Raw genomic sequence first — 12,631 nt, forward strand, 5'->3', positions numbered from 1 at the left:
TCAGTTATCTGAGCCAGTTAGCCAGAAGGGTTATTAAATGCTTGCAGGCTACTTATCTGTTCAGAGGGGAAAAATATTTAACCTTTTCCCTTGAAAATGCAAACAAATAATGAAGATGAAGAATATACTACTATCTGTTTTAATGGCACTGCACAGGTTGTGCAATCAATTCTCTATAGATCTGCTTTTCTTCTAATTATCCTGCATATTTCTGCAAAAAATGAGTGGGTTAGGTGAAGAAATCCCCTGAACCAATCCAAATATCATAAGAATTCATGTGTAATAAAACAATTGGAGAAAATTTAAATGGAAAAAATGACATTTGAATTATTAACAATGACCACAAAAGTACTGACCATGAGATTGGTACTCCAAATCTGATCTGTTAAGGCAACAATATTAATACCATGAGCACTAGGTCTGGAAGGTATTTTGTAGTTCCAAAAAATCCCTTTATCTCTGTAAATCAGGCATGCCACTTGGGACTCTGTTTCCTTGTTCATACCTGAATTAACTCAGCCTACTGATCATGAATTCAAGACAAGACAATGACTGAATTGAAAAACATCAAGTTTTGTTTAGAAAGATTTTCTCTGAAAGATTAGTCAACTTATTTTTTTTTATCAATTCTTGACAAAACAGCTTTATTATCTTCATGTGGAGAAGTATAATTGCAAAATGCAACATTTTCAGCTCTGACAGCTGCTTGCCCTAATGGCAGTCTTCAAAGTGTGTGAAAAATAAAATTCATAAAAGCTGCACTCATAACCTGTAAGTACAGGTCAATTTTCAGCCTATTTGCCTTTTTTCGTTTATTTGTAATGGCTGAGAAACTCCTCTAAATAAAAGAAAAACTAGGAAATATTTCCTTTAACAAGCCACACTTTAAATGGCTGCATCTTTTACAAGAGACTGAGAGAAAAGCAACTTCTATTTTCCGTTATTAACATATATAACAGGAATGTGCTTTGTTTAGCTGTCTTAGATGCAGGATACTGAGAGGTGTTATTCAGTTTTCAGTACTTTGTCTCATGCAGTAGAAAATTTTTATCCATTTAGAGAACCCCTACTGGGAAGCAGGACTATTCAAATATTATTTAAGCTTTACTTCAAAGATTTAAATGAGAATGAAATATACATTTTAAAGGTGTCTGTGCTGACTAAATTAGGACCAATAAGTTTTATTTTATTTTCATTAAAATATTCCTACCATTTCTATAGTACAGACTGGCTTTCTGACTTCTTTCCTGATTTTCCCCTATGCAATTTATTCACCTGATGCTCACAGATGCAGTGAGCTTTCTGGCAGTAGCCAGAAAAGTCCATTCCTGTGCTAGAGTTGTGAGGTTCCACTCAAACCAACAAAGCCTCAAAATGAAAGCGACAATATCTTTTTGTCCCACACTCAAAGTACTGCTTTGTGCCAAGGAAAAATAGCAGGAGAGAGACCCGTGGCAACAGCAGCAAGTAAACAGCAGTAATAGAATTAATCAAAGGAGGAGGAAGTTATCCAAGATCAGCCATAAGCATTTGAACAGAAAGAGTGAAGGACTTGAGTCACTGAGCTCCTTTTGTGCAATTCACTGAGAATGATTTGGGATTAGCTGTTTGCCTGCTTCCTGCAAAGCTCCCTCAACTCTGATCCCAGGGCATCTTAGGCCTCATTAATACACAGAGGCTGTATTTGCTTAGTCAGAGTGCAACTGAGCCAGATTATAAACGTTAGGCACAGAGGGAAAGTCTCCCTCCATTGTGTGATCCCACCCACGTCTCAAGGATTGGACCAGCAACTGATATAAACAGTGAAGAGTCATCAGTCTTTCCTTATGTGGAGGGACAGCTGTGTAGGAAAAAAAAAATGATCAATTTTAATTTAGTTATTTAAGAAAAATAGTGCTTTGTATGACCAAAAGTGACAGAATTCACTACACGATAATACCAAGCCCTGGCTTCATTTCTTTGCCTTCACTATTTTTTTAGTTATTATTTTGTGAATTCAAAAGGGCTAGTTGCTGAAAAGCATGCAAAGAATTTTAGTCGCACTAAATTCAATATTTGCATTGCAATATTAATTTCTTCTGGTTTGTGTTTAATCCACTGAAGACATTTCAAATTATAAAATTTCATGGATTCAACGTGAAGTAACTGTAAACGGAAAGATCAATGGCTGTTATTACTCTTAATTTAAAACTCAATTTTTATTTTCATTCATGAAGTGAACAAGAGAGCTATAGAACATATCACAAGCTAATTTTCTATTTCAAAAATTTTAGCCTAATTATTTGATGCAGTAAATGATGGTTTTAACATTTTTACTGGACCAGAGATAATGATTAGAGAATGAAAAGGCCTTAGGTCACCCAGTTAAGTACCTAAGATTGATTGCTCCTTGCTGTATATGTCACTTCCATAAGGGGAAAGGGAAAGAGAAGAAAGATTCAAAAAAAGCAGCATAAAAATATTAACCAGGGAGGATTTTGTTTTCCAAGGACACTGAGCAGGACATTACAATATCATATATCCAATCTGTAAAAAGAGCTTACATACCTTTTTTTACAGTGAAATAGAAAGCTGAAATTAAAGACATTATATAGTAGGAAATGAGAAAGCAGGTAATAAAAAGTTGTGTTTTGTCATATGGAGGTTGATCAGATGATTGATAGCAAGAACAGAACAGCTTCCTTGTATTATTTACCTCCTCCATTGCATCCTGTGAGTTTTGTTACTTTTGAGTAAATTAATTTGGTACAATTTCTAGAAATTCAAATAGAATGAAACAAAAATAATTATCTCCTCCATTTACTAAGTTTCCTACAATACCGATAAAAAGGAGGTTAGATTTAGAAAGAGAATTGCATGTATAATAACCATCTATAATAAACTTGAGGATTTAAATATCAATATAAATTTTTGATTTATTTTTTCTTATTAGGAAAAAGAGTATATTTTAACAGACAAAAATAAACTTTTTAAAAAGCATGGATTATTATATGAGCTTTCAAACTACACCCCTATTGAGGACCTCAGATTCTCCCTGCTTACTGGATTTGATATCTGATGACATCTGGGTCATTGACTGTCTAAAAGATGGCATTTTTGCCTACAGTTCACATTTTCATATTTTGATGCCAAATTCTCTCCTTAAATATGGGTAAAGTATTTTTGCAGAAACATCTGAATGACTCAAGGGATTTTCTTTCAAGCAAGCTCTTTCTTCTTGACTCTTACCTCATGAAATAAATAGTTAAATATAATAATTGAGTTGTATAACTATCTTTCTATATTCATATTTGCCAACAAATATTTCTTCTAGAATAAGTTATCTTGAACTACAAATGCAATAATTTTATTTCATTGGTTTTGAATCTTTTTGCAAAGCCCTTTCTTGAAACCAAGTGCTCTGCAGAGACCTGAAGTGTGTGAAGTTCGACACACTTCAGAGCATTTTTCAGATCATGTTAGAAATGTTATGCTATGACACAACAAAGGGAGACCTGATAATTTCATAGCTCTACTCAGAGTTTCTGAGAGACATTATAATTAAATCTACACATTTCACAAAAAAACCCTAATTCCTTCATATTTTCATTTAGCAGCATTTTCCATTAGTTAAATCTTGTTTCTTCAGTAGGTGAACCAGAAAACAGAGTTCTCTTTCTCTTGCAAAGGAAAATACACAGATGGGGAAAATCCACAGCTGATGTGTGCTCACCCAGTGTTTGAAATACGAGGAAGTTGGTAACAGAAGCCCTCCAGCTTCCATCAAAGCAGCCAAGGTAACAGATACGCCAACTGTGCTGATACTAAAATGGCTGAAACATCATAATTCTTTTTACAGGCCTCATGGCTTGATGTCTACCAAAAGTAAACATTAAATCTATCTTGCACAGGTTACCTCAGCAACCTCCTCGTAAAAGAGGAGCCAGTAGATTGTCCTCTAATGTTTGCAGAACTTGAGAGCATGTAATAGAATTCCCTCTTGTCTAACAACTCACCTCTACGAATACTCCAATTTCTTCAAGAATTTTTTATAGACTTTTTCTCTTTAGATGTTGAATGTGCCCATTGAGTTTGAAGGATTGACCTATTCACCCCTGGCCATTTTAGGTGTAAGAAAACTTCTGTAGGCCAAAACTATAAAAGGATCTGAAAAAAAGTAACAGTTAAATTTTTCTTGCGAACAAGACTTTGCTGAAGATATTGGGCAAGAGCTGCTGGAATTTTTCTTTCCAGTGTTGAATTCAATTTACTGGAAACAAAAAATGATTAGAAAACAATGTTGCTTTTTTTTTTTCTTTTGCTTATTGGTATGTATCTAGACACACCATCCATATATACAGTGTATAAAAGGCACAATTTTAGTGACATACTGACTCCAGTGGGAGGGACCCCATGCTGGAACAAGGGAGGGACTCCCCTCCCTGAGCAGCAGCAGAAACAGCTTGTGATGAGCTGACTGGAACACCCATTCCCTGTCTCCCAGCGCTGCTGATGGGGAAGAGGCAGATCTTGGAAAGGAGAGAGGGGTGGGAAGAGGGTGTTTTTAAGATTTATTTTACTTCTTATTATTCTGCTCTGGTTTTGTTAGTAATAAATGCAATTAATACCCCCAACTTGACTCTGCTTTGCCCATGATGGTATTTGGAGAGTGATCTCTCCTAGTCCTTATCTCAACCCATGAACTCTTAGGCATATTTTCTCCCTGCTGTCCACTTGTGGAGGGGAGTGTTAGAGAGGTTTTGGTGCCTGGCATCCATCCAGGGTCAATCCACTACAGGAGGTGAAGAGATTAAGTGGCTGTGTGGGTGCTCACCTTCTTTGTTGGGGCCATTAGCCACAGTCTTTTAAGTTGTTGGATTTTTTTTTTTTAATTATTTAATATCACTTGTCCATCTTCATTTCTATCAACCAGCTTGCTTTAACTCTCACATCATACAGCAGTGTTCTCATTGGACACAGAGACCAAAAAGTTATTAGTAGATCTTATCAGAACTATCTCAGAATTTACCAATCCTGACTTTGAACTATTCTGTTTGTTTTCTGGCTCTCATTTACCATTAAAGAAACACTTGTCACTGGTTTTTATTCCTCTGTAATGAATCATTTCGATGCGCTTCCTGATCTCTCATGTGTAACATTCCTTCTTCACTCCTAATATCCTCCTTGAGATGATTCATGGAGTTATGCCTGGAGTCCTCCTCTCCAATCTGTCCACCCTCCTTGTGGTGTTAACTCCAGATGTTTTGTGCATGTTTGCTTTAGTGAAATTGCAAAATTTTCCACATGTAAATCTTTTGAGTGCCTTTGCCCAGTTTACTTACCTTACTGCCTTCCTAGCTAATTAGAGCTTTAAACCTTTATAATCTTACCAGATTTTTTATTATTTCTTTCCCTTGCACTTTGTTTTGAATTACATCTGAGATACTTCATTAATAAATTACTGATTATAAGCAATTATAAGGTGAAATCAGCTTATCTTTGACATTATGTTTGTCTTTATTTTGAAAGGGTATCATGATTTATGGAGAAAAAATATAATCAAATAATTACTTGATAAAGAAATATCAGTGGAAAAATTAAAGAATACCAAAGAATACTGTATCAGTAACAATTTCTTTGCCCACACAATTATTGAATTAACATCAATTCTGTGTATTACTATTTATAAATTGCACTGAATAGTGTTTCACTAATCAGATAATACAAGCAGTCAGAAAAGTATTCTGTCTCTCTCAGGCATCTACTTAATATAGTAATTCAAATGCAGTAAACCAAATAGCCCATTCAACAATGTGCAATTTTACATGTGCTGTTGGGTTTTTTCTTATATAATTTTTCTATCTCTTCATACACTTAGAGAAATAAATGTATAGAAAGATTAGAAAAGGACATCAAAGTTAGAAAAGTGTTTCCCATTATGTGAGAACAGCAGCTGTAGTAAATTTTGCAGGAAGCCAAAGAAAATCGAATTAGTCAGGTATTTTCTTTTGATAAAGTGACAACAGAAGTTTCATTTCAAGTAATCATTGTCTGTTTTGTTAAGGAAGTTATTAGAGTGGTAAGACCTGCATTTGATCTCTCCATATAATCAGTTGAATTTAAATAATTATGATATAAAATGTACATTCTGTCCAATTTTGGATGTTTATAAACTTTAACTGTCTGATTGTTTATATCTGCCCAGAGTGTAGCTTAGTGAAGTGCAGCACTGGACAGAAACCAGGACAAGTGTGTCATGGTCTATTTTCAGTGTATTTATACAGCCTGTGGTAGAATTAATTAGAGATGCTGAATATATTAGCTATATATATATTATACTTGTGAAAAAAAAAAAAAAGAATTGGTGTAAATTATCAACATTTAATATAGGAATTATTGTCCTGATTGGATTTTCTATATCATTTAAACAAATCTTGGCCACAGGAAAATAAGCAGTACCCTCCATCCATAAAAAATAAAAAAGATGAATCAGTCACAGCCTGATTACGTTTAATATGGAGCTTGGCAGTTATGTATATGAAAATCCAATGTCTGATTTTAAACAAGTATTCATTGAAACTTAACAGATACATTTTTCCAAAAGAATCATCAGAGCCCTGTAAATCATACTTGTTTTCAATAAACATTTGGAATGCAATTATTCTGCAATAAGTATTCTATTAAATTTAGTTATATTTAAAAACAGTTGCTGCATAGTTCATACAGACTAAACCAAATGGACAATATAAACAGATTTGCTGAAGGCCAGTGATTATGAAAGAGAGATGTACACTGTATATATAGACTAGTTCATATTTATAGAGATAGAATTCCTTCACATACCCATATATATATAGGCTAATTCCTTCATGCTTTCATATTTTCATCCTTATATATAGAGAGAGAGATATAATATATATAATATATATAATATATTTTATATATTTTTTCTCATACATGCATACATTTAGACCATGCAGTGTTTCAATCAAATTTTTAAAAACCTATGCATTTGAAATAAAATTGCTACATTAACTTGCCTTTAAAATTCAGATTTAATTCCTTTTTAAGATGTAATATTTCTAATAGATTTCACACCAACACTGGTACATTAGAAATAATTTTCCTATAGGCTACAGAAAGTATAGACATTTGCACTTAAAAAATATGTAAATGTCCTTTTTGAATCCTAGTTTCCCTACAGCCTCTTTCTATAATAAATAATTTTAGGTTGTTTCAGTCAAGCCATCATAGTATTCAGCAGATTATTTCCACAATCTGCCCACTGTGCTCCACTGACTAAAAAAGCAGTTTATAGTAATAAGTTCAGAAGTAAATGAGCACATTACAGGCCCATAACTTAGATTGTAAACTCCTAAAGTCAGGAAATAATATATATGATGTGTCTCTGTCTGCATTGCTAATATAATTTTACAGAGCAGTCACAAAAATATTAAATTTTTGAGTTCTGTAGGAAAAAAAAATCTCTGCACAAAAATATATATCAACCCATCTCTGAAACACCTACACTGAAAATCAGTGTATTTTACATTCAATTAAACTATTTTTTATAACAGAAAGTATTATTTTCCTAATGTGAATTTACAGCAAAGAGCTATGCACTAGAGTGCAAAATAAACATCACTAATTTTGAAATAATTGGGAAAACAAGCCATATTTTTATTAATCTTACTTATCTTGTCAAAAGTATTTTTATCATATGAATATATCTTGGTTAGAGAAGACTTTATCAAATGAATGTTTACTCAAGAAAAGCATCCTAGAAAAATTTTGGCATTTGCTTTCTCCAGAGTAAAATATTCCATATTAGTAAGGGAATATAGGTTAGATCTCATTTTGATATCAAGGAATATATTTATGATATTTCAAAACTTTCTCAATCCAATTATGCAACTTTGATTTTATTAAATTTTTACTGAAATTTTTTGTTGCATGCTGAACACTGATGTGTTTCAGTCTTGAGATGAAACTTTATTGTAACAATTGTTGTCACTGACATTCCATACAATGGGGTGACAGGATTTGCCCAATGGAAAACACTGGGAGTTGGGGAATATTTATGCAGCCACAGTGTGTTAGAAGTCTAGATGCAATACCCTGGCTGAGACACAATAACTTCCCTGAAGTGAACCCCAGCCATAAATCTGGCAGACATACCAGTATCTTCTTACTCATCTCACATTCCCAGCAGGACCTGCTGAGCTTATCTGGCTCTGCAGTTTCTGGCATGAAGTGTGCCAGGAAAGGCACAAAGAATGTAAGGGCTGGATGGGATCTGACTGAATGAAGTCTAGAAGCCACTTGCTGCCAGTACCCTCCTTAAAAAAGGAAAGAAAAAAACCCTAAACATATATGACAGAAATGTACTGTACACAAGTGTTTAAATGTTTAAGTGTTTAAATGGAAGATAAATTGAGCCCTAAAACCGGGGGCATGTTACAGGACTGAGATAGGAATGAGGTCAAGGGTGAAAAAAATGCTCAAAGGAATAAATAAATCCCTTATTGAAGAAGAAAGGGTACTGATTGTTCACCTATATCAAATCCAAATGGAGCTCTCAGTTTTTTGGTCCCTTCTTCATTGCACAGCTGCATACTTTTATGGAAAAAAAAATACCCCAAAAAATGTAGAGATATAACTTAATATGATATTCTTTCATCCTTTTAAAAATTGGGATTTATCCTGCAAAGAAAAAATGTATTAGATCAAGTAAATTTGTACAAGTACAACATGGCCTTCTTGAACAATCAACCTGCCCAAAAATCCCTCGTGTTTTACCAAAATGAGAACTTTTAAAATCATCAGAAAAATCTGTCAATCTTACAAGTGTCAAGATGAGCTCTGGGTCAGGGACAGCTAAATGTACCAGTCATGTTACAGATCCCACAGGATATTTAAAGTGGATTGCAAGACACTTTATTCTGAAGTTATAAAGCCTTGGTTTATAAGGTAATTTCTTCAAAGATTACTACCTAAAATATTAACAGTCTGTTCTGTTTTTCCTGAATAGGCAGTAGATCATTGAGCTCCATGGCATGATGTTACATACTGTAACAAGTGCATGTTCTCATAGAGAGCTGTCTGGAAGGGGTAAAAAATTCAGCTTTATTCTGTGAATTTCCAAATATATTTCCTTTGGCAAAAAATATTCCCATTCCATTTCCACTCCTGAATTTTTTCTACAATTTTTCTTATGCTCAACATTGTTGAGTAACCCTTTTAGTTTATTTCAAACTATTTATGAAATTAAAGAGATATGCAAAGAGTTACTGCCAGGTACTGCTTGAAAGAATTTCCTCCGGTCTTGCCACACAGTCAACAGTAATTTCATCTTAATGAGTTACCACTCATCAGCTGTGCAGGAGTGGCTGACTGTGCATATTCATCCCTCACCTGAGGTCTGAAATAAGGTGTGTTTAATCTAAATTATGCTCATTACTAGCTCTAGCTCAAGTTAATGGGTTTTACTTTGCAATTTGGAAAGCCTACAAGCATAAACCATCAGTGCATAAGATTATACTACAAAGGTTCACTACATCCAGCAATTAAAGGTTTATGTAAACCCCAGAACTGCACAAAGACAAGGAAAGTTTCATTTATAAAGTTCATATAAACTTTTCTATAGTGGATAACAATGCAAAATGCAACCATTATTAATTTATTCAAGTTTCAGTGAAATTGTATCCTGCAGTTCTAAGTGACTCCTTTCTGGAGAAAAAAAATAATAGGACATATAGCTCATTAAAATACAAGGTAATAGATTTGCTTCAAAATGGTTAAACATTAAAAGAGGCATATACTAAAGTCAACCACTTTAACTAACTAACATTTCTGAATGGCTGAAGGTTGACTTGAGATGAAAAAAGAGAACAGGAAATACGATATATCAATAACTACACTTTACTACTAAAACATAGTAACCCAGTAGCTGAGAATCTTAACTTTCAGGAAACTGTGCAAGTGCAGTGTGCTTTTCTTTTTTAAAAGTTCACATAGGATACATTGCTTTCTTTTAGGGAGACACTATGTCAAGGATGATAAAAAATGTCAAAGAGATCAACTATGTTTTATTTGCTAAAGAATTAGAGCAGTGGGGATGTCTAAGTGTATCAGATCTCAGGAAAGAGTGAGATGGTTTGCCATGTTTCTAGGACTTTATGTCAATATAATTAATTTGTTTTACTAAATTCCATGGAAACAGATTTTCATAAAGCTGGAATAAATTAGAACAGAATTATAAGCTTGTTTATAATTACTGAGTTCATATTTGTATAAAAATAGATGGAAGAGATCATAAATACAAATATCTTCTGTGTCTAGTATTCTTCACTGATGACCTTGACAAAGCATAAGATCCCTTAAATAAAACAGATGAAATTTACACTTTTGACTTCCAACACACACAAAAGAATTGTTTGTCATGTGCATGTAAGGGTTCCTAATACAAATTTTTAACTCTGATAGATTATGTGTTTATCATGCAAATCCGTTTTAGCTTGCATATCTATTACTTCAGATGTTTAATGTTGATATCAGAATGACAAAGACTCTGGAAAAAAGCAAAGTATTACGCATTGTTTAATTCTTGTAGGGAATTGAGAGCATGATAAATTCCATTCCTATGTGTCTGTTTTAACAACTGTTGATAATGTAGATAACAAATGTAATAACTTTGGGAAACTGGCAATAGAGAAAGGAGAAAGAATGAAAACACATTTTTCTTAGAGTGCTTTAGCAGGTGCTTTTATTCAAACATTAGTGCATTCACATTCCCTTCAAAGAGCTCAATCTGCTTTCCAACTTCAGTGCATATTTTGGTGTACTGTGGGTTAATGATACATTCTCTTCAATTGACCGAAAATATATGAAAAAAATAAGTAGGATGACATGAAACTTCTTAGGCTGCAGCATTTTTGTAAATCAACATTCTACCAGAGCAAAGTCTACTGACACAGGCAAAGGGGAATCACTGTTCAGTTGACATGAAAGTGGCAAGGCATCAACTCTAGGGAGAAATGATGATAACTAATTTCAGATTAGCCATTTAAGCCAAATCTTTTCAGTCAGACTAAACCTCAAGCCTGACTGTTTCTGACTACTTATTGCAAATATGGTATTTACTGTATGTAAGATATAGCTGTAAAAGTAAATTTTACCCATGTGTACATGTTGGGAGTTTTTTCCACCTCAGATTCAATAGCTTGCACTGCCTCTCCAATCCAGCTATTTTGTTGCATCTCCTAATCCTTCTGGATCTGGTCAGATATAAAATCCCGCCCTTACTGGCAATTTTCTCTCATTCACTTCAATATTCCCCTTGTACTCTTGTCCTGACTGGTTTTCTTAGCTGCTTTTTGTGTTCTTGTTCTGAGTTCTTTGTGTTGTGAGATATGAAAGGAAGGACACAACATTCCTTGGATCTGTTTAATTGTTCCAGACTGTGTCAGGTACCTTGGTGCCTTCACATTATTCTCTACACGAGATGTTCATCATGGGTTATGTCTGGGTTCTTGTGCAGCCTCTAAATTCTTTTTAACTCTGCTGGTGATTAAGATTATACTTTGGACCATCTGATGAGCCTTAAAGGACCCTTGAAGTTTAGGGAAAAAGATCCATGTGAAGTCACAGTATACACAAATGATGCAAATATATGATGTATTTATGACCTATAAAACATTAATAAAATATTTGTGATGGCATTCTACTTCTCCCAGTCACTAGGCTTACAGATAATTTTTTCAGGTATTACTTGATGTATGAATCTTCATACTAAAGCATCAGAAAATGTTTCTTTTAAAAGCTAATATACCTGTTCATAATAATTTAGAGCTAAATATATAAGTTATAAAAATGAGGTTTTGGTCATCAGTGAAACATTGAAGGGTGAATGTCTACAAAAAAATGAATCATGTTTTGTTCTACAATTTGAGGATTTGAGCAAATTTTCAGCTGCCGCACCATATTCTGCCCTCATTTTTATACTTTCCTGCTTTAAAGTAGAGGCAGAAATTGAAGAGAGAAAGGTGCTCCCAGTAGACTTGGTTTGACAGGGTCTTTAATACTTTTGTTACTATATAAGTCAGAAAGAAATCAAAGCAGCTCTCATGGCTTCCAGGACTGACACTTAGGAAATACCTAACAAAACTGTGTCTGCAGTTCCTGCAGCAATAAATACAGAGCCTCATAATGCAGATTTTACAGACCAGTTTTCTGAGTAGCAGCATGTTGGGGTTTTGACTTTATAGCAGGACAGGGATCACTTTGTTTTTCAGTAGGTTGCATGCCAGCCATATGGTTAAACCATACATGAAGTAAAAAAATTTAAAATCCACATTTGGACTATTTTTTACTTTTTTTTGTTCAAGAGGAGCAAAGGGTAAGTTGTCACCTATTCATCAATAAGAGTTCTAGTACTGTCATATTAAATATCCCTTAGCTATAATATTGGAGATGAATACTCTTTCCTTAGTTTAATAGAAGTTTTATTCATTTATTTTCCACTATACAGGAAAAAAACTTCTGCCTCTATATGATAGGCTATCTCAGAAAAAGTCAAGATGCTTTTTTACATATGAATGTCTTAAACACTGAGCAAAGAAATCAGCCCTACTTTCACATCCTGGCTTAAAAT

The sequence above is a fragment of the Lonchura striata genome, chromosome 1A (assembly GCF_050655825.1).
Source record: "Lonchura striata isolate lonStrDom1 chromosome 1A, ASM5065582v1, whole genome shotgun sequence".
Lineage (NCBI taxonomy): Eukaryota > Metazoa > Chordata > Aves > Passeriformes > Estrildidae > Lonchura > Lonchura striata.